This window comes from Sorex fumeus, unplaced genomic scaffold, assembly GCF_029834395.1.
Source record: "Sorex fumeus unplaced genomic scaffold, SorFum_2.1 ptg000063l, whole genome shotgun sequence".
In the NCBI taxonomy this organism is placed as follows: Eukaryota; Metazoa; Chordata; class Mammalia; order Eulipotyphla; family Soricidae; genus Sorex; species Sorex fumeus.
In genome coordinates, this window is record NW_026606120.1 from 28,246,067 (window position 1) to 28,270,884 (window position 24,818).

The 24,818-nt window shown below is 38.5% G+C and overlaps 1 pseudogene; it reads right to left on the reverse strand.

The window, feature by feature from the left end:
• Positions 1-24,818, reverse strand: part of LOC130034974 (contactin-associated protein-like 3) — a 183,344-nt pseudogene that overhangs the window by 17,078 nt on the left and 141,448 nt on the right.

Sequence of the window (24,818 nt, forward strand, 5' to 3'; positions counted from 1 at the left end):
AATGCATCGTGATCTAAAAAGATAGTTGATACAATTCCTATATTCCTGATTCTATTGAGGTATTGTTTTGTGACCCAGCACGTGGTCTATTTTGGAGAATGATCCGTGTGCACTGGAAAGAAATGTGTATTCTCTCTCTTTGGGATGTAAAGCCCTGTATAGATCTACCAGCCCTCTCTCTTCTATTTCTTCCCCCAAAGTCAGTGTTTCCTTGCTGAGTTTTAATCTTCTTCAACTATCTAGAGGTGATAAGATGGTGTTGAAGTCTCCAACTACTATTGTGGTGCTAGTAATGTCCTTATTAAAATCCTTTAGCAGTTGTTTTACATATTTAGTTGGTCCCTCATTAGGTGCATATACATTTAGGAGTGTGATTTCTTCCTGCTGTACATATCTACTGATTATTAAAAAATGGTCTTCTCTGTCCCTTCTAATCTTTTCCACCTGAAATCAATGTTGTAAGATATTAGGATAGCCACCCCGGCTTTTCTGAGGGAGTTGTTTGCTTGCAGGATTGTTCTCCATCCTTTGAAGTAGAGACTATGTTTGCTCTGACTGTTCCAATGTGCTTCTTGTAGGCAGAAAAATGTTGGGTTCAGTTTCTGAATCCATTTTGCCACCTGTATCCTTAATTGGTGCATGTATACCATTGGCATTGAGAGATATTATTGGCACAGGGTCTTGTGCCATCTTTCTGTCGATGTTGTGCTTGTAGGATTTTTTTTCTTGCCCTTTTAGTCCTTGTTTTAAGTTTGCTTTTGAATCTATAAAGTTCTTGAGCTGTTGTTTATCCATGAAATAGTGTATAGTTCCTTCAAGTTTGAGTGAAAGTTTAGCTGGATAAATTATTCTTGGTGAGGTGTTAATTTCATTGATTTTCTTCACTACATCCCACCATTATCTTTGGGCTTGAAGGGTTTCCTCTGATAGGACTTCTGTAAATCTAAGGGGTGATTCTTTGTATGTGATTTCCTTCTTTGACCTTGCTGCTTGCATTATTGTGTCTCTACCCATGGCATCCATCATTCTGACTATGATATGCCTTTTTATTAGGTCTCTTTTAGCTGGCACACTTCTGCCTCCTTGGATCTGGATGCCTGCATTCTCCAGCTCTGGGAACTTCTCGGTGATGATATCTTTAACTGTGGCTTTTTCATTGGGTTTGCCTCCCTGTCCTTCTCGTACTCCAATGATTCTCGTGTTGTTCCTCTTGATTTCATTCCCTAGGACTCTGATTCATCCTAAAGCTATTTTGAGGTCTTTTCCCATTGCTTGTTATTGCCTGTAAGCTTTCTGCTGCTCATCTTCAAGCTTACTTATTCTGTCTTCAGCTGTAGTCATTCTACTGTTGAGGGCACCCACTGAGTTTTTTATTTTACCTACCGATGCTTTTATTTGTGACATTTCTATTTGCAGCTTTTTTACTTCTGCTCTCATTTCTTCCTGAGTTTTATTGGCTGTCCATTCCATTATTCGTTTCATGTCCTCCTTTAACTTGCTGAATGTATGTTCCACCTTTTCTTTGAGTTCATTGAACATCTTCAACATTTCATCTCTGAATTCTTTTTCGGAGACATCCTATTTGTGGGTAATTCCTGTTGAGCACTCTGGACTCTTCTTCATCCTCTCCCCGTGGTGGGGATTGTTTCTTCAAGTTGTTGTGGTGTTATGGAGGTGGGACCTTCCTGTTCACTATCAGTATTCTTCTCTTGCTTTGAGAAAGGATTCTGGATGAGCTTGGTTGATGGAGGTGGCTGTTTCAGTATACTTTGATTGGACTAGGCCAGTGGTCTATAGCCTAATGTGTTTGGGATAGTCAGGATGTCCACTTTAGAATAAGGAAATGGAGGTTTAGCTGTGAGTCCAATGTGCTGGGAAAGGGGGAAATAAGCTGCCGCTCGGAGGCTACACAAAGCATGCTGCCATACCTGTGGGTGGGAGGGGCCGCTTATGTCCCTGATGCTGTCATCTAATACCCTCTGAGGTGCTCCTGACGTTTCTGGGTGCCATCTTTTGGCAGTGCTCCGCATTTGCCTCTGCTGGCGCTGGGGTCTTGCAAGGCCCTGAGGTTGGGTCTGGGCCCATGATTTGTATTTAAATTAGGATTAAGCTGTTATTATATAGAACCTTGAGAAAGAACCTAATTAATCATCACTAATAAAACTGATTAAAAATAGGGAAAAAGAGAGTACATTGATTTGACAATAATGCTGAATTATCTTTTTCCAAAGGAAAGTCATAGTACATAACAATAGTAAATTGGTCATATAAGGACAAAAGATAAAATGGTTATTTTTAGCAAATGGATAGCTTAATGGATGAAAACAGCTTACAAGAAAAAAGTGCACGCTACCCGTGATGTACTCGATATGCCAAACACAGTAAGAAGTCTCATGATGGAGACGTTTCTGGGCCCCCTCGAGCAAATCGATGAACAACGGAGGACTGTGACCAGACCGTGAACATGAAAAAATTTGCAATAATTTGCTTTGAGAAATTGATGCATTTTTTTTACCAAGACTGATGGTGTATTTTACTATAATTTAATAAAAGGAAGTTTTCTTTATGCACTCTAATTGTGAACAAAAGAACTATAGGCTTCTTGTAGTTACTTATATAAAAGTAGCAACAAAATTAGATTAAAAACCACCCTAACATAAATTCATCTAAAACATGAAATATTTTATGAGCTTTTGATCAAGATGCATGCCCCTAGACACAGGTGAAATGAATATGTATAATTTTATTAGAGTTAATTGCTACAGGCTATAAATTTTACTTGAATTTCAACTTTAACTTCTAGCTGAGAAAGATAGTTCTTAACATATTACTCTTGAACCATGTCATTAATATTTTAAATTCTGTGCTAATAACTTCTATATTTAAATTTGTAGGAAAATTCAAATGTATATAATGAACTTTATCATTTTACTTTTTAATTAAAATGATCTCCTTCAAAAATGTGGTTAAATCACTTTTCATAGTTAACCACATACTTCTTTATTGTCTTGAAAAAATTTTTTTCAATTTTACACTTAGTAATAGCAATTTTCTATCTTGAATCATGGAAACTTCTGAACATGCCTCCTTTCTCCTCACAGACAGTGGAGTCACTGATGATAGGAAATTGTGTCTTTATTTATTTTGTTCATTGAACATGCCTGTCGTAATGACTTGGGGGAAAGTACATCTAGACATTTCTTTTGGCATTGAGAAAGAAATCAGCTCCCGGGGGTAGACTAAACCAAAATTCCACTCAGAGACTCCATATTTTCTAAGTGTGGGTCTGGGTGGTCTCATGGATTACTGGAAATAATCTATTACTAAGTCTTCTCAAATATAACTAGCATTAGGGCACCCAAAGAGCTCAATGATAGATTTTAAAAAAGGAACTCTTCTCATAAGAATGTTCTCATCTACTTGGATAAAATTTCCTCCACTTGGATGTTAAAAGCTCCATTTAAACAGTTATAGTAAATTTACTTCTTATAATATGTTCAGCAACGTCATTTTGTTGAGCACAGTCTTTAGGGAGGAAGGTCCATTCCACAGTTCTCTAAGGTAAATGTGGTCTTTGATTTTTATCTTTGTCCTTTTAAGAATTTTATTATATCTATATGCATTGCTGTTGTTATCATTACTGAATGCTAGGCGATCAGTTTATTTCTTTCAGTGGTTTTCCAGTTCTTTGTCATTTCTTATACTGTGTAAGTGTTTTAGATAGAAGTACAAAATTCAACTACATCATAAAAAATAGGGAATACAGATGACCAAGAAATTTAGTCAAAGTCATATATTGGGACTCAGATGCTCAATTCTACAACTGCACTTCTGTAGCTGCAAGTGTCTCCTATTCCAAAAGGGAAATAGTTGCTCCCATCTTCATTCCTGAACAAACTGATCCATCAGTGTATCCACAAAAGAGGAATGGAACTAGAACAGTGACCTCAAACAGGAGCCTAAATGTTAGCTGCCTTTCGGTCAAAGAATCAAGAAAGTCTTTATCCACTTTTAAGGCACCTTTATAATACAGAACCACCACTAGAGCAAGTCAAGAAGTCACGAATCTCCCAAACTAGTTTAATCTGTTTAATCTGGGATTAAAACCCTAAACTAGCTCAATCAAGAGGTAAAGTACACTCCTGATTTAGTTTAATCTGGATCTTCAACAGTTGCAACTAGAGATTTCACTTAAGCTGCATCACCACTTGTGCCTTGTCACCTTCACAAGAGCCCTGGCAAAGAACTAGAATTTGTAATATTTCCTTTGTCCATAAAATAAGAAATCATAATATTTGTCCATTGTCTGACCAAAAGTCATGATAGAATTTACAGTTACTGTGTATTTTTATTATCCATTCATGGGCTTTTCCTAATCTCAAGTTTTAACTAATGCACATGTATACAACTGGGATGTCCAGACCAGGAGTAGCAACAAGGTATAGTAACATTACTCTTAACAGTATACAGAGATATTATTCATAACAGTATAAGTCATAGTGCCTAAATAATCGTTTTAAAATTGGGGTAAAATAAATGACCTAAAGAAACAGTATATCATTGACTGAAAAGATAATACAGACTCTTTTGAACTATTGATCACAAAATATGAAGTATAGCAGAAGTAATAAACAGCCACAAAAGGGTTTTCCCCCATAACACTTAAATCTCAATAAAATTAATATCTTATATATGATGAAAAAAGATAAACTATGCCTTTCAAAGCTTATTTTAAACTAATTCTTGATGAAAAGGTAAAATTTAAATGTATAATGAGTTTTATATCCAGAGGTGAAGAGACAGTACAGTGGGTGGGGCATTTTCCTCGCATGCAGGCAGCTTGGGTCTCATTGCTGCACCACCTATTGTCCTTTGACGCCTCCCGGGAGAAATCCTTGAGGCCAGAGTGAGGAGTTAGTCTGAGCACAACTGGGTGGGTCCAAAAACCAAAGGGAAAAAATCATCTTCAAATAAAAGAGTATGATGAATCTGAAGAGAGTGAATAGTGGTCATGAAGGTATTTTGTAGAATATCACATCTGTAATTTGCTACTGTAGCACTGTCCTCCTGTTGTTCACCGATTTGCTTGAGCGAGCACCAGTAACATCTCCATTGTGAGACTTGTTGTTACTGATTTTGGCATATTTAGTACGTCACAGGTAGCTTGCCAGACTTTGCCGTGCAAAAATTGTTTTAATATATGGGGAAATACATGAATGAATATGAGTTAAGCGTAGGATGCAAAACTTGCAGTAGTCAATCAAACAAATTCTTATTAAAAACAGGGGAGGGGACCGGAGTCATGGTACAGCACTACCTGGGACAATAAAGGCACCTCTCCTCTTCACCCCCTTCCCAGGCAAAACAGGACCCAAAGCATACTTATTGGCTAAAGTAAAAATCATCCTTTCTAAAGTGTAAAAATCTAGCTTTATCAATAAGTCATTTATTGAAGCCTGATTTTTGTCAGTGTGAGTTTGGTTTATACAGTAGAATCCAAGAAGTTTAGTGTTTCCTAACTGCTAGACAAAAACAACCAATCTTCATTCTACTTGATTATCAAGCAAAGGCTGTGTCGAAAGGTCAGAAGCACTTATTCTTGATTACTTGTCCCCGAGACAAGGTCACAGCTTCTGAGAATTTTTCACTCCCTGGGATATCATAAATATGAGAAGGAATTCCTTTCAACATGGCAAACACCTTCTGGGTCTTTATCCTAACACTTCAGATCCTCATCATGAAGTGACAGCATTCTGACACTTACTGAAAATTGTCCCCAGTGTCAGGAATTTGACTGCATTGAATTCGGTCCCCGAGGACAGGATGACATGTGTCCTTGTATTCAGGTTAACCTATTGGATGTCCACCAGCATTGTCCATTCAAATGGTGAACAATTTTGATAATAAAAATGAGACAAAAATCATTTAAAAAATCAAAACATATGTTAATGATATTAGAAAGATCAAGGGAGAAAGCTGTTTTATAGAAAATTTTCATAATATATCAAATTCTACTCCACCCTGTCCCTTAATTTTTTTCCCCCGGTTAAGTACCTACCATAGATATATAATCAACAAAGAAATGTAATGAAATAGATATATAATCAACAAAGAAATGTAATGAAATCTTAAAATTTTTCAAATCTTAAAATTTTTATTATTTTCAAAAGGAAATTTCAAAAAGGAGATAGTATCCACTGTACTATCTCTCTAGTCTAGATATAAAATTCATTATACATTTAAATTTTACCTTGTTACCAAGAATTAAATTGAAATAAGCTTTGAAAGACACTGCTTATCTATTTTGATCATATGCAGACCATTTATTTTATTGAGATTTAAGTGTTACGGGGGAACCTTTTGTGGCTATTTATCACCTTTACTATGATACTTCATGTTTTGTTCTCAATGGCCCAAAATAATCTGTATTGTAACATGTACAGTAAACAAATATAGTGATTGAATATATAGATTATTCTTCAAAACACTTTTCAAATGCATAATTTAAATAGTCATTTTAAAAATATATTCTCACTCTCAGCCGGGTCTTACTTTCTCTGTTGAATTAAAATACTGGTAGCACTGATTCTTTTGTCATCCATTGGAAAATGTTCCCTTAGGAATGGGACCAATAGTCACTGTGATAAGCTGGACAACATTTCCATACCAAAGAAAAGGACAGCTGAGTATTTTAAATGGTCACATATTAATTACATTTAATAGGCTAAATAACAACTAATATCAAACAATAAAACATGCTGTTTATTGTCCTTGAAAGAACTATGGAAGTCTGCCAAAAGCATAGCTCTTTTCTTAGCATTTATTATCAAATGGACCACTTCTCTGAAAGTCACATTCTAAATTACTATTGATGCTGTTGTGTTTACTGTCTTACCTCTACAAAGACTGCGGCTGCTTCTCTGCTAATTGTCACCCGATGAAGTTTCCCATCAGCCATAGTTTTAGAGCCAAGATTAAAAATATCAGGTTCCTGGTGTCTGTCTAGTTTATATGTGATCTGCAAACTTCCTAAAGAAGGGGGAAATGGCATTTTAAACTAAAACAGAATTTCATAAAGAGAAAAGGAAAAAAAACCCCTTCCAGTGTGAAACCTAAACCTTTTACTTGTTGTTCAGTTCAATTTAAATCTAATGTGTATTTATTTGGGCTCACCTGATAATTAATATTTCTATTCAATAGAGCCAGTCTGAGTTGGGGAAAGACCCAGAATCAGGCTCTCACCAGACTGTTAGAGGCAGGAATAGGAACCTGTAGGTGGGCTTGTAAGAAAACCCAAGACAAACCAGGACTAAAATATGACCTGGGACCACTTAAAATTTCCACTGATCAGAACAGCACTCACTTGTGTGAAAAGGACCCCAGTATAGAATGGCTTTTTTTTTCAGATATAAGCTTTTCTATCCTAAGAAACAGTAAACCAAAGAACAAGTGTTTATTGAGCCTATGTCTTCTAGATTATGTCTGTGCCAGGGTTGTTGTAATTTACTGGATTTTGATCTTTTTGTGTACACATCCTGTCATTGTCACTGTCCTCCCGTTGTTCGTCGATTTGGTCGAGCGGGCCCAGTAACGTCTCCATTGGATACTTTGTTATTACTGTATTTGGCATATTGAATACATCACGGGTAGCTTGCCAGGCTCTGCCGTGCGGGCGAGATACTCTCGTAGCTTGCCGGGCTCTCTGAGAGGGGTGGAGGAATCGAACTCGGGTCGGCCATGTTGGCTGCGAGCAAGGCAAACGCCCTCCCGCTGTGCTATCCCTCCAGCCCTGAAAGCCAAATTCAGAGTGCCCTATTTTACTCTTAATTTCAATAGTAAAGACCTAACTGTCTCATTTATTTTGTGTTTTTACCTTTTGGGTCACACCTGTGGGTGCTCAAGGCTTAATCTTGGCAGGGCTCAGGGAGCCATGTACTATTGATGACTGAACTACATAGGGGGAAGCACACCACCACTGTACTATCTCACTGGCCTAAAATGTCTCTTTTTTCAGTTTTTCTTACATAAGGTAGAAACTTAAGTTAAACATAAGAAAATTAAAGCTTGGTTCTCAGTTAGTTATTCATGTGGTATTCATATTACTAAATGATAAAACCTCTGGCAATAATACATTAACATTCACTTTCCATAAACATAACTTCTTTTAATGTGGCTTATTTTGATGCATTTTAAATCAGTACCTGAAACACTGAAACACTGTCTTCCCGTTGTTCATCAATTTGCTCAAGCCCAGTAACGTCTCCAGTTTTTGAGACTTGTTGTTACTGTGTTTTGGCATATTGAATATGTCACGGGTAGCTTGCCAGGCTCTGCCGTGCAGGCGAGATACTCCGGGTAGCTTGCCGGGCTCTCCGAGAGGGACGGAGGTAGCTTGCCAGGCTCTCTGAGAAGGGTGGAGGAATCGAACCTGACTCAGCCTGGCTGGCTGTATTCAAGGCAAACAGCCCTATCACTGTGCTATCTGCATTTGCATAATTAAGTTTTGCAATTGCTCAAATTTTCTACTAATGTTTCTGAAGAATCAAGAAACAGGAAAAATAAGATAGATGTTAGTGATCTGCCATGATATGCAAATCCCTCTGAAGAGTGTACTATTACTCTTTTGTCCCTCTGCTTTCCTCCTTGGAAGGGAAACTTCCTCTTCTTTACTCTCTCCTTCTAAAGTAATCAGTGAGAGATAATGGCAAGATTTCTGAGAGCTCAGCTCCCACATGCTCAAGGAAGCAAGGTTGTAGCCTGGTTCTTTTCTCTAACTGAGCATCTTAGAATGATTTGGTAATCAAGGTTTGAGTAATCAAGTGTTGAGTAAGAACTCGCTTGGTTTTGGATACAGATAAGACATAAATAAGTGATGAGTTAGGTAAATCTTATTCATCTCATACTTATGGATATCAGCATACTTTGTTTGCTTTCTTCTTTTATTTATTTTTTTTCGGGGGTGGTGGTTAGACCAAACTTGGTGGTGCTCAGGAATTTCTCCTGGCGATGCTCAGGATTTACTGCTTTCTCTATACTCATGTATCATTCAGGGGAACATATGTAATGCCAGGGATCAGAATACAGATGCACAGAGTGCAAGGGAAGCAGCCTACATACTGTCCTATCACACTAGTCCCTGTTAGCTTATCTTTTCTTTTCCGGTTTTACCCAGTGGTGCTCAGAGCTTACTCCAGGCTCTGAGCTCAGAGATGGCTCCTTGTCATACCATGCAACCATTTGCACTGCAGGGAGTCAAACCCAGGTTAGCTGGTGTAAGACAAGTTTCTTTCATGCTGTGCTATCTTTTGGCCCCTTAAACCATATAAAACTATCTTTTATGAGGTTTAATGCAGCTCCTTGCTGAGATGGAGGAAATATTTTATGTAAAAAAAAATCTTATTTCATGGAAACCTATCCCTTGCTCATAGATCGGGAGGATTAACCTTACCAAAATGACACTACTCCCCAAGGCATTATACAGATTCAATGTGGTCCCTATAAGGGTACCCATGACATTCTTTAAAAAAATTGACAAAACATTCATAAAATTCATATAGAAAAATAATGTCCCACAAATAGCTAAAGCAATTCTTGGGAAAGTGTAGATAGGTTGCGTCATCTTCCCCAACTTCAAACTGTACTACAAAGCAGTAGTAATTAAAACAGCATGGTATTGGACTAGAAAAAGACCTGCAGACCAATGGAACAGAGTTGAATATTCTGACACAGTCACTCAAGTATATGATCACTAAACCTGTGACAAAGGAGCAAGAAACGTGAAGTGAAGCAAGGAAAGCCTCTTCAGCAAGTGGTGCTGGGAAAACTGGATAGTTATCTGAAAAAAAATTGAACTCAGATCTCTGTCTTGCAAGGTCCCTTGGGACCCTGAGGGAGATTCCAGAGTTAAAACTCTACTACTTAGTAACTCTCCATTTCCTTCCCCCTCCCTAGTAGAGCCTTAGCTGTGAAGCCCTTCCTTATTGGGATGTAAATTCTGAAACCATTTGTTGACTCTTCCCTGCTGGGATGTAAATTCAGAAACCATTTGTTGGCCCTTCCTTCTCTGTTACCTCTGTTAGGAACTTTTCCCTTATCCTCTTCCACCAAATCAAAGGGAGCCAGGTGATAACCAAATGTCCTAGTTACCCACTAGCCCACTAGCCACAATGCCTATGTACGTAAATGCTGATCTTTGAATCTATAGGCTAAGGAGTGATGTACTTTTAAATGGATTGGTTAAGAAAGTATATGTTGTTACAAATCTATTGGCAATGAAATGCATGGGCTTTGCTGTAATGGCCAGTGAAGGCCTATATAAGATCCCCTTTGAAGAAGTTCGGGGTCTTGCCTCACCTATCTGACCTGCCTGTCTGTGTAGGAGGCTTGACCCTGGCTTGCCAGTCTTACAATAAACTTTGCTTGCTCTTTGCAGTCTCTGAAGTCTCTTTGTTGTTAAAGGGAGATCACTATCCGCATCCTAACAGTCTAACCCAAGCACAAAAGTTAGATCAAAATGGATTAAAGACCTAAGTAGCAGGCCTGAATCCATAAGGCACATGGAGGAAAATGTAGGCAGAGTCCTCCACTATAATTGAAGCTAAAGGCATCTTTAAGGATTAAACACCACTGGCCAAGCAAGTGGAAGAAAACATAAACAAATTGGACTACATTAAACTAAGAAGCTTCTACACTGAAAAAAAACAGTTACCAAAATACAGAGAGAGTCCACTGATTGGAAAAAATTATTTATCCAATACCTGTCAGCAAGTTGTTAATACATAGGATATACAAGACATTAGTAGATCTGTGCCAAAAAATCCTCCAACAGCACCAAAATGGGGAGAGGAAATAAACAGAAACTTCCTCAAAAAGGAAATACAAATGGCCAAAAGACACATGAAAAACTGCTCTTCGTCAAAAAGTCATTAATCATCAGGGAGATGCAAATCAAAACAACATAAGATATCTTACACCAGAGTGACTGACACACATCAAAAAGAACAAGAACAAGCAGTGCTTCTGAGGAAGTGGGGATAAAGGAACTCTCTTTCATTGTCGGTAGAAATGCTGACTGGTCCAGCCTTTTTGGAAAACAATATGGGCATACCTCAAAAAACTAGAAACTGAGCTTCCATATGAGCCAGCAATACCAGTTCTGGGAATATATGCCGGGGTGCAAAAGTGCACAGTAGAAATGACATTTGCACCTGTATGTTCATTGCAACGCTGCTCACAATAACCAGAGTCTGGAAATAACACATGTGCCCAAGAACAGATGAATGGTTAAATAAATTTTGGTATATATACACAATGGAATAACATATAGCTGTTAGGAAAGATAATGTCATGAAATATCCTTATAAGTGAATGAACATGGACAGTATCATGCTGAGTGAAATGAGTCAGAAAGAGAAAGACAGACATAGAATGACTGCACTTGTTTGTGGAATATAAAATAACATAATGTAAGACTAACACCCAAAGACAGTTGAGTCAAGGGCCAGGAAGATTGTTCCAAGGTTGGAATCCTGCCTTACAAGCTGGGGGAGAAGACAGCCAGGATAGAGAAGTGATTACTAAGTCAGTGATGGTTGGAGGGATAGCTCAGGCTGGGAGATGTTTGCTGAATGTAGATAAAGGACCAAACATGATGACTTCTCAGTATCTATATCTAAACCATAATGCCCAAAAGTACAGAGAGAGTAAGAAAAAAATTGTCTGCCATAGAGACAGGGGTTGGTGTCGTGTGGGGGTGGATACTGGGGACATCTGTGGTGAATAATTTTATGACTGAAACTCAATTATGAAAGCTTTGTAACTATATCTCAAGGTGATTCAATAAAAAATGCTAATAAATTTACATACCAGATAAAAAATTTGTTTCCAAATTACCTGAAAAAGTCATTTAGATTATTGCTGAACAGAAAAATACATCCTGGGAGTAGTTTTATGTTGATCTCATAAAATGATCAGCATTTTATGGAAGACTCATTTGTTTATTCATTAAAATGTGGACATTATTTACACTTATTTGTGACAATAAGTGAAGCCTAATAAATAGAGATGTGTAGGCCACCCAATTATGCTGCACCTTAACATGAAAAGGACCCATCCCTGCATGGTGCTAACTTTCAATTTCATTCTTTTTAGTCTTACACTACAGACACTCACCATTTGTGGTGAGGATCACAGAAAAGTATTCCTCTGAGAAGGCCCCAACAAAGAGCAGTAGGGAGGGAAGCCCTGTTGTCCTGAAGCTTATTGCCGTCTCCTCTCCTGTCAGTGTTAGATCCTCATGGGATCCAGTTGCAAAGGAGCAGGTGTTCTTGCTGGGGGTGTGGTTGTAAGGTCCTTGAAAACTGTAAGTGATTGATGAGCCAGTTCTTAAATATGCAGAAACCTCTGGAATGACACACATATAACTCTTATATGTAAAAGCAAAAGACTTTTTAAAATTGAGTCCTTGTCATGTATAGTTGCAAACCTATTCATGCTTGCATTTCATACAATGTTTCAACACCCATCTCTCCATCAGTGTACATTTCCAACTAGTTCCCTCCCCCACACCTCTTCTCCAACCTGCCTCAATGGCATACTCTTTTCCTCTCTGTCTCTGCCTTTCTGTCTCTGTCCCTCTCTCTCCTTTTGAGCATTATGGTTAAATGCAAGAGTCTTGATCTATTTATATTTAAAGACTACCTAAGAGAGAAAACAAGAGTGACATCATTTTTACATGTTTTCTTGTTTAAATTTAGTTTGGATATTTTGGTTTGGGGGCCACACTCAGCAGTGTTCAGGCTTCTCTACACTCAGTGCTCAAGCATCACTTAGGGAAGTTCTCAAGGGACCATTTGGTGCTGTGATTGAATCCCTTCCTCCTACAGGTGCAACTAGCCCTCAGATGTCTTGCCTACTCGTGTGTGTGGGCTTTCACATTAAAAGTTTAAATTCTATTATTGGGAATGCTAATTCAAGTAGCCATCATGTATTGTTTATCCATTATGTATTGTCTATAATGGATAGCCAACGCTAATTGGGAAAATAGTATTTCAAAACTTAAAAATAGAATTACCATATTATTCAGCGATTGCACAGTTGTGTCATTACCTAAAGAATGTGCACATATCCATGTAAAGAGATATATTTATTAGCCATGTGCAGATCCCTGCTCATCACATCATTATTCATAATCACCAAGGGCTGGAAACAATCTAAGTGCCCATACATGGATGAATAAATAAAGATGCTGTGTGCAGAATTCATGAGAGAACGTTATTCAGCTGTGAAAAATGAATTAATGTCAATTGCAAAAACATGGATGGCCCCAGAGGATATCATACTCATTGAAACAGAAAACTAAAAACTAGATGATTTCACTCAGGTAGCAGCTAAAAAAATAAACAAATGAACAAATCAAATCAACTTTCTATTTATCCTCCTAGATCCAAATCAACCTGTAGCCTATAGAAGCAAAATAGCATTTACCAGAAGGGAAGATGAAACTTTTCACTAGACCTCAGGTGATGAGGTTCTTTATATTTATTACTGTGTATATATCTATAATTATATATAAATTACTGTCTATATATACTAAAAACTACATAATCTTATAGACCAATATTAATTCAGTGTAAATAGTCAAACTTTGCAATATTGATACAAAATAACTAATCCCGTCATAGACCCAAATCAAATGACATTATTGGTGATGCAACATGCTTCATTTCATGATAACTGAAAATCCAGTTCAGACAGAGTTGGAGGTTATGGGTCTCCTCGTGGCACTGCACTGAGGGGCCTCTGAGGACTGGCACCAAGATTTCATAGGATAGTATTTGAGGTCTGCAAACTGAACCTGGTCTCTTCTCCAGTTCAACAGCAAGATGGAGACAGAGCCCAGGGAGATGTTTCTGCAAGCCGTATACTACAACATTATTTTGTGTTTTCCATCCCTGGGATCCCTGTCCCGGGTTCCACTCACCATGGAAGCAGAAGGGCCCATCATAAGCAGAGGAGGTGCAGTCACACACAAACCCCCTAAGCCTCTCCTGGCAGAGGCCTCCATTGTGGCACAGATGTCCATAGCTAGCACAGTGACCTGGGCATCCTGGCTCCACACCTGGGGTCACTGTGGCTCTTTCTTCCAAGTCCAAGACCACCCCATTCAAACGCAGGGCCCGGATGCACCCCAGAAATCCTCTCTGCCTGGTTGCTGTACCTCCTGCCAGAGAAACACCCCAGATGTGTCATAGTCCTGTGTCTTGCCATGCTAATATTCCAGGGCAAATATATGACAGTACTAACACTAAAATACTGCCCCACGTGTTATGATCATATGTGGTTTTGAAACTATAGACTCTAGTCAATTTAAAAATCATCAAACAACAATATGGAAACAATATGGTTACATATTCTAACAGTATTTTTCATGTTTCATTTTGATTTTTGACATTCATTCCTTTATAAACAATGAAATATAAACTATCATTGTTTGTAAAGGAATCCTTTCAAAGTGATCCTTTGAAAAGTGATCCTTTTCAAAATTTATACTCAATGAAGTATGTGTGGAATACAGTTACATAATTAAAAATCTTTCCAATATATTATAAAATTATAGATTAGAATGCATAGAAAATATTACAGTTGTAATTTTGAAATATAAATATGCATTGCAAATTTATGTGCATTGTTTTGTAATCTTTGTGATTTATTATGTAATTAATATCATTATTGCTGGGCTAAAGCGATAGCACAGCGGTTGGGCATTTGCCTTGCACGCAGCCAACATGGCCGACCAGAGTTCGATTCCTCCGCCCCTCTCGGAGAGCCTGGCAAGCTACCGAGAGTCTCCCACCCACATGGCAAAGCCTGGCAAGCTCCCCATGATGTATTCGATGCCAAACACAGTAACAACAAAGTCTCCAATGGAGACGTTACTAGGCCCGCTCAAGCAAATCGATGAAACGTAACTGTGAATATGTCATAATATAATTTTATAATTTGTTTTGACTATCAGATATTGAACTATATAATAATACAAATATCATCTCTAAAATTTTTCTTTATATAACACAAATATTTATTAGAGATCTCTCTATTAATGAAGCTTTAGAAAGGAATAAAGGAAAGAGCAAAGAAAAAGAAATTTGAGACAATATCTATGGCTTCAGCTTATCTTATCTATCCTAACAATCTGAAGCTGGATGGTTTGAATACTACCTGAATAATAAATACTTTCCATTCATCACATCTTATGTGAGCCTAAGACAATTATTCTTACCTGTTGGGGGCTAGAGCGATAGCATAGTGGGTAGGGCGTTTGCCTTGTGCATGGCAGACCAGGGCAACACAGGTTCGATTCCGCAGCCCCTCTCAGAGAGCCTGGCAAGCTCCTGAGAGTATCTTGCCCGCACGACAAAGCCTGGCAAGCTACCCGTATTGTATTCAGTATGCCAAACACAGTCACAACTAGTCTCACAATGGAGATGTTACTAGGCCCTCTCACGCAAATCAATGAACAATGGGAGGACAGTAACAGTGACAGTTGGGAGCACAGGTGAAAGCTGGAAGCTTGTTTTAAAAACAGATCTGAGGGCTCATTCTAGAGATTCAACTCAATACTGGGATATGGGAGTTACCCAAAATGTGAATTTTCAGCTAAGTTCTCAGGCTTCAGTAATATTACCCTAAGGGATAATGTTAATTTGGAGTAGATTTTTCATAAATTCTTTTTTAAAATTTAACATTTCATTAGTTCTTTCTCTAGACTTGAAATCGGAAGATAGAGCTATTTAATATAATCTGCAATAATTAATTGAAGGAAACTCTAGCTCGGTAAGAACTAATTATGCTTGAAGTTGAATTTTATGATTCCATGAACTGTATACACACATAGTTTAACTCACTGCATAGCATTAGACTCATAGATGCTGGAGGTATCCTCTGGCAAAACAGACTGTATGCTAGTTTGTGATTTTTGTCTGTATCTAATTGGGTTGTGTCCTTATTTACTTAGAAATGTCTCATGTAAAACATAAAAAAATAGCCAAGTAAGAGTGAATCCTTTAATCTGCTTAGTTTCCAAATCACACTACTATTGTCTGAAATGTAATGTAGCAAAAATCATTTTTACCCCATGGAAGAAACTAACAGCAGTGAAACAATAAGCAAGACAATTAAGAGGGAATATTTCTAAGACTCAGATATTTAATGTTTAAAAAAGGATTATGAGGAAAAAGGAGAAAGCTTGGGCCCTAAATATGGTGCATGATATGGGACCAAAGGGAGGTGCAGAGAGAATTGAGGCTCAGACTGATGAGAGTCGTTCATGGATAAACACCCTGAGAGATGTCTGCATGACCCCTCAGATCTGTTTCCCAGGAGACAGATGATGACTGGGTCCCAGTTACAATGCATGTTCTCTAACTCCCCTGAGAGGCAAAGTAGGAGAAATAGACAAAAATTGGCAAGAGTTTTACAAAGACCATTGTTAAGATGTGACTGAAAGAAATACAAATAGACTCTATATGATATTGAGTGCAAACATGGGAAACAGTTCAATACAAGTTGAGAATTTTCTTTTGGTTGTATATGTGGTCAAGCCCCTTGATCCCTCTGGATCTCCACCCAACACTATATGTTAAATATGGAGACCTGAGATCATGGAGCCCATAGTAGTATTGTTTTGCCATTGCTAAGGTAACTATTTATAGTAACCATTGTCTCTTGGTCATTGTATCTATTCCCAGCACTGCACAGTTATGAATGACAGCACTCACCGACAAAGAGCTGGCTGTTGAGCTGTAAGCGGGAGTGCCCATCAGCAGGGCCCGACTGGGTTCTGACAGGGAGCTGATCCACTTGGAGAGTTGCTTCCTTAATGTTCCTCTCTGCCTTCACATAGTGCCACCGATTGTCATTCAAGGGGGTAGAGGACTTCACTTTGACTTCACAAGGTCCATTCCCCACATCAAATGAAAAGGTCACTTCCGCAGAAGCTAGAAATATAGATGTGAGTTGCTTATGGTCATTCTCAGGGAGAAAATATGACTTGAATAGATGTGAGAAGAGTATGGTGACATGCTCACATAAAGGGGACCTTGGGCTAAAACAGACTGCCATTCCCAGTTGGCTTAAGAGCAAAATAAGTCTGTACCTGGAGGGAAAAAGCAAAACTATTTTAGCATATTCCTTCTCAGGTGCACTATTCAACTTGCTAAGTAATTACTAAATCTTTAGTAACAAAACGAACAAGTTACCTGGTTTAATATGACAAATGTATTCATGTAAAAACGGTTTAAATCTTCACATAACTTTATTGCATGCACTGTATGAAATTTTGGAAGCAAGAAATTAACCTCTGCACAAAACAATTATAATGCACCTAATGAATTATATCAAACAGTTTCATAGCCTAGTAGGATGCTATTTGGCCCATTTGGTGTCAAATTCTGATTATACAAATTGCTATTCACAACACAAAATTGGCATAGGATATCACAATCCATTCCCTTACTATTGAAATGATCATTAAAGATTATAGAATTTTAGTATTTAATAGAAAAATACAACTGAAAAAGCAAACAGGCATCTTATAAAAATTAGGTCTATAAAGGGCATATTATTAATAATTAGGTACTCAGTGGTTATGTCCAGATAAGGTCACTCACCACGCAGCTCCAGCCGGATGAAGCCTGTGATTCCCAGGTTTTCTACAAACACTCCAGAAGGGGCTGTGGTCTTTAAAAAGAAAGACATGTCAGCACTAAGTTCTCCACGGAATGCTGGGAAATGGAGGTATGATGTTTCAGTATTTAAGGAAGCTGAATTCCAAAACGAATCTGTTTACAAAAAGAAGGGATACAAACAGTGAGAATAGGTTCGTCCCCAACGCTGCGTCTGACCTCTCCATCCCTCAGGTCAGTCTTAATTAGAACCCAGGACTTCGCTCTCGCTGCCTACGTGTACCAGACATTCTCTAAGACCCTGAGTCTACCATCCCTGAGCCTCCTCCTGTTCATCCTCAACACCTGATCTCTCCGTCCCTTAGGTTGTACTCCTCACACATTCCAGGTACCCATAGGGGGCATGGCCTCTTCCGCAGTGGGCATGGCCTCGCAGAAGTAGGCGTGACCTAATTTTGGACTGAGTGGCCACAGGTAAATTAATCATACCCAGCAATCTCATGTAACTCTCAGTCTCCATGCCACCATACCAACATGAAGAAACAGTGCAAATCCCCACCATGAGAAGAGGATGATGAAAAGAGTCCAGAAGCCTCATTAGGTATTACTCACCTATGGGACCTCTCTGATAAGAATTCAGATATGAAGTAATGAAGATGTTTAATGAATTCAAAGAAACAGTGAGACAGTTATCCAATAAAATAAGGAGGACATGACAGAAACAATGGATCGGAAAATCGAGAAATTACAGGAAGAAATGAGAGCAGAAATTGGAAAGTTATGCACAGAGGTGTCACGAATAAAGGACTCGGTAGATGATATAAAAAACTCAGTGTGTGCCCTCAACAGTAGAATGGCTACAGCTGAAGACAGAATCAGTGAGCTTGAAGATCAGCTGCACGAAGCTTATAAACAAACAAACAAAAAAATAGCAACAGACCTCAAAATAGCTCTAGAGCAAATCAGAGTCCTCGGGGATGATTCCAAGAGGAACAACATTAGAATCATTGGAGTACCAAGGATCAGGGAAACAATCCCAATAAAAAGCAACGGTTAAACAAATCATTGCTGAAAAATTCCCAGAGCTGGACAATGCAGCCATTCAGATTCAAGGAGCCCAAAGGGTGCCAGCTATAAGAGACCCTAACAATAACACTCCAAGACATAGCATAGAATGGTGGATGCTGCTGATAGAGATACAATACTGCAAGCAGAAAGGTCAAAGAAGTAAATCACATACAAAGGAACACCTCTTAGATTCACAGCAGACCTATCAGAGAAAACCTTCCAAATCCAAAGGAAGTGGTGGGATATAGTGAAAAAACTCACTGAATTGAGAGCTTCACCAAGAATACTCTATCCGGCTAAACTCTCACTCAAACACGAAAGGAACGGTACACTATTTTCTAGATAAACAGCAGCTCAGAAACTTCATAAACTCAAAACCAAACCTAAAAGAAGAGATAAAGGGGCTACTATAAGACAAGACAAACCCTACAAGCACAACAGACCCTTACAGAAAGATGACACAAAGCCCCATAAAATAATTTCTCTCAATGTTAACAATCTAAATTCACCAATTAAGAGACACAGAGTGGCAAAATGGATTCAGAGACAGAACCCAACATTCTGCTGCCTACAAGAAACTCATCTGAATAGTCAGAGCAAACACAGACTCAAAGTTAAAGGATGAAAACAATCCTGCAAGAAAACAGCTCCCTCAAAAAAGCTGAGGTGGCCATACTACTATCCAAGGACATACATTTCAGGTTGAAAAAGATTAGAAGGGACAGGAAAGGCCATTTTCTATTCATCAAGGAATACTTACAACAGGAAGAAATCACACTCTTAAATGTATTCGCACCTAATGAGGGAACAGCTAAATATTTAAAACAACTGCTAACAATTTTAAGGAGGACATTGCTAGCAAGACAATAGTAGCCACTGGAGACTTCAACATCACATTATCACCTCTGGATCAACAAGAACAAAACTCAGCAAGAAAAAAATTGGCTTTGAAGGAATAGAATAGAAAGGACTTATAGACCTAACAGAGCTTTACAGCCCAAAAAGAAAGAATACACATTCTTCTCCAGGGAACACGGAACATTTTCCAAAATTGACCACGTGCTAGGCCACAAAACATACCTCAATAGAATCAGGAAGACAGAAATAGTATCAACAATTTTTTCAAACCATGATGCACTGAACATAGAAGCGAATCACACACAGACATGGAGAACCAAATCAAATACCTGGAAATTAAACAACTCAATGTAGAACAATGAGGAAGGAAGTTAAGGACGAATTAAAAGGTACCTGGAAACATGAGAATGAAGACATGAGCTACCAGAACCTATGGGACACAGCTAAAGCCATGTTAAGGGGAAAATTTATGGCTCTGCAAGCATTTCTCAGGAAGGAAGAAAGGGCCCACATACACAACTTGACTTCACAGCTCAAGATCTTAGAAAAGGACCAAAAAAGAAGCCCAAACCAGGCAGAAGGAAAGAGATCAGAAAACTTGGAGCAGAAATCAACAATATGGAAACACAAAAAAACAATCCAAAAGATCAATGAAACCAAGAGCTGGTTCTATGAGAAAATAAACAAGATAGATAAACCATTAGCAAGACTCACAAAGAAAGAAAGAGAGAAAGGGAGAGAGAGAGGGAGAGAGAGAACCCCAATAAACCGAATCAGAAATGAGAAGGAGGATATCACAACAGAAACCAAAGAAATTCAAAAGATCATCAGAGATTACGTTGAAAGTCAGTATAACACAAAATAAGAGAACCTAGAAGTGGATAAATTTCTGGATTCTTATAATCTCCCAAGGCTGAATCAAGAAGATCCAGAATACCTAAATAGTCCTATTAACATCAAGGAAATTGAAACTGTAATCAAAATTCTTCCAAAAAACAAAAGCTTAGGTGCAGATGGATTCACTAGCGAATTTTTCCAAACATTTAAAGAGGACCTATTGCCAGTTCTTCTCAGGCTTTTCCAAGAAATTTAAGAAACAGAAACTCTCCCAAACAGTTTCTATGAAGCCCATGTCTCTCTAATACCAAAAAGAAAAAAGACATCATAAGAAAAGAAGAAAAGAAAAGAAAAGGCCGTTATCCCTGATGAACACAGATGCGAAGATTCTCAAGAAAATACTAGCAAATAGAATTCAAAAACTCATCAAAAAGATCGTTAATCATGACTAAGTGGGATTCATCCCAGGGATTCAAGGATGGTTTAACATTCATAAATCAATCAACATAATCCATCATATCAACAAAAGAAAAGACAAAAACCAAATGATTGTATCAATAGATGCAGAGAAAGCATTTGACAAGATCCAGCATCCGTTTATGATGAAAACCCTCACCAAAATTGGGATAGAAGCCATAGTTAAAGCCATCTACCACAAGCTTATGGCAAGCATCATAGTCAATGAGGAAAAACTAAGAGGTTTCCATCTAAGATTAGGGACGAGACAAGGGTGCCCACTCTCTCCACTGCTGTTCAATATAGTACTGGAAGTACTTGCAATAGTGGTCAGGCAAGAAAAAGATATTAAGGGCATTCAGGTAGAAAAGGAAGAAATTAAGCTCTCACTATTCGCAGATGATACGATATTATACTTAGAGAACCCTAAACCTCTACCAAGAAACACCTAGAAACAATAGACTTGTATAGTAAAATTGCAGGCTATAAAATCAATACCCAAAAGTCCATGGCTTTCCTATATGCAAATAGTGAGAGAGAAGAAAGTGACATGAAAAATACAATCCCGTTTACAATTATTCCCCAGAAAATCAAGTACCTAGGAATTAGCTTAACTAATGATGTAAAAGACCTGTACAAAGAAAACTACAAAAGGCTACTTCAGAAATAAAAGAGTACATAGGAAATGGAAAAATATCCCCAGCTCATGGATCAGGAGAATTAACATGGTCGAAATGGCAATACTCCCCAAAGCATTGTGCAAATTCAATGAGATCCTTATAAGGATACCCATGACATACTTCAAAGAAAAGGAGCAATTCATATGAAACAATAGCTAAAGCAATTCTTGGGAAAAAGAAAATTGGAGGAATCAACCTCCCCAACTTCAAACTCTACTACAAAGCAGTAATGGTACTGGAACAAAGGCAGAGCTGCAGACCAATGGAACAGGGTTGAATATACTGACATCTCCCCCCAAATTTATGATCATCTAATCTTTGATAAGGGAGCAAGGAATGTGAAGTAGAGCGAGGAAAGCATTTTAACAAATTGTTCCGACAAAACTGAATGGCTACATGCAAAACAATGGGCTCAGATCTCTACCTAAGACTATGTGAAAAAAGTAAGATCAAAATGAATTAAAGACCTCAACATCAGACTGGAATCCATTAGGTACATTGAAGACTAGGGTAGCAAAACCCTCCACGATATCAAAGTTAACGGTATCTTCAAAGATGACACGCCACTGGCCAAGCAAGTGAAAACATAGATAGACAAATGGGACTATCTTAAACTAAGAAGCTTCTGCACCTCAAAAGAAACAGTGACCAAACTACAAAGACAGTCCACAGAATGGGAAAGGATATTCGCCCCATACCCATCTGACAAGGGGTTGCTATCAAGGATATACAAAGTACTCGTTGAACTCCACAAGAAAAAAACATCCAACCGAATCAAAAAATGGGGTGATGAAGTGAACCGAAACTTTCTCAAAGAAGAAATCTGAATAGCAAAAAGGCACATGATAACACGCTGTACACCACTTATCATCAGGAAGATGCAGATCAAAACACATATGAGATACCGTCTCATACCACAGAGGCTGGTCCAGATCAAAAGAACAAAAGCAACTATGAAGTGAACCGAAACTTTCTCAAAGAAGAAATCTGAATAGCAAAAAGGCACATGATAACACGCTGTACACCACTTATCATCAGGAAGATGCAGATCAAAACACAAATGAGATACCGTCTCATACCACAGAGGCTGGTCCAGATCAAAAGAACAAAAGCAACTGGTGTTGGCGCTGATGCGGCGAGAAAGGGACCCTCCTTCACTGCTGGTGGGAATGCCGACTGGTTCAGCTCTTTGGAAAATAATATGGACGATTCTCAAAAAAGTAGAAATTGAGCTCCCATTTGATCCAGCAATACCACTCCTGGGAATATATCCCAGAGAGGCAAAAAAAGTATAGTCGAAATAACATCTGCAATTGTTTGTTCATTGCAGCACTCTTTACAATAGCCAGAATCTGGAAAAAAACCCTGAGTGCCTGAGAACAGATGACTGGTTAAAGAAACTTTGCTACATTTACACAATGGAGTACTATGTAGCTGTTAGAAAAGAGGAAGTCATGAAATTTACATACAAGTGGTACTACTTGGAAAGTATCATGTTAAGCCAGATGACTCAGAAAGAAAGGGATAGACATGGAAAGATTGCATTCATCTGGGGAACATAAAGTAACGAAATGGGAGACTAACACCCAAGAATGGCAGAGATTAGTACCAGGAATTTTACTCCATGGCTTGGAGGCCAACCACACATGCTAGGGGAAAAGGCAGCTCAGATAGAGAAGGGAACACCAAATAAAGGTGTTGGGAGCATCCTCCCAGGAGGGCAGAAGCATGCTGAAAGTGGACTATAGGCCAAACATGATTATCACTCAATGCCTCTCTTGCAAACCACAGGACCCAAAAGGAGAGAGAGAGAGAGAGAGAGAGAGAGAGAGAGAGAGAGAGAGAGAGAGAGAGAGAGAGAGAGAGAGAGAACAAAAGGGAATTCCACAGAGGCAGGGTGGAATGGGGGAGATGGGGGGTGTGTGGGATGGATACTGGGATCCATGTTGGTGGGAAAAGGGCACTGGTGGAGGGATGGGTATTTGATCATTGTATAATTAAAACCCAAGCACAAAAATGTGTATGTCTGCGACTGTACCTCATGAAGTCTCACTATTAAAAATTAAAAAAAAATAAGCAAAGTGCTGGAATATTGTGATTTCCTGATACAACACCCATTCACACAGGGCCCCCGAAAAGGTTTTGGCTTCACAGCCACCACTGACATCCTGGAAGGCCCTGGGGCAGCGCCACTTGGGTCTACACTGGTGATCACCCCATAAAAGCAGTAACATGGGAGAGTGATACGGAAACTGTGTTGTTCTGACTCATTCCCTCTGGCAGCTGTGTGGAGTATCAGTGAGGTAAACAGAGGTAGTATCAAGATCAGTTATGGGGTTCCAGCAACATCTAGATCAGAGATGTGGGCATGGAGGTGGCTTATGGATCTACATTTGATATTGAAGCAGTGAGATTTGTTGATGCATTATATGACTTTTGTGAGAGTAAAAAAAAGAAAATATGACTATTAGTCTAAGGAGCAACAGGAAGAATGGCGTGACCATACACATAACTAGTAGAGTAAGATTGTTGGGTAAATATTTTCTTCTTTATTTTTTGGCATATTGTGTTAAAATATGCTGCCACTCTTCAGTTCCATGAATCTCGAAATAGCAATTCTCTTTAGATACTACATTAAAAACTCGTAATACATGGGTCCAAAAAAAGCAAGAAGAAACATCACCTGCACTTCTATATTTATTGCAGCACTACTTACAATATTTACAATAGCTAGAGTTTGGAAACAACTTGAGTGTATAAGAAGATGTGACTAGATAAACTATAGTACATCTACATAACTAGTGCTACACAGGAAAAATGAAATCATGAAATTTTCCTATAAATAGAAATGGAGAGTATCATGTGGAGTGGAATGAGTCAGAAGGAGAGGGACGATATAGAATTACTGCATTCATTTCTGGGATACAAAAGAAAATAGTATGAAACTAATATTCAAGGCCATGGAAAACTGGAGCCAGGAGGACTGGTGAATTATTGGAAATCTCCACAAGTGTGTGGGAGGTGAAGGGTAGTCAAGATAGAGGTGGGCCTAGTATGACAAGAATAGTTGGAAATGACCACTCTGGACAAGAACTGAGAGTTAAGAGGAGGTAAAGAAATATACATCATAACATTTTAGTAACGATATTGCAAAATATAATGGCCAAAATAAGAGAAGAGAAAGAGAGGGAGAGAGGGAGAGGGAGAGGGAGAGAGATGGGAGAGAGAGAGAGAG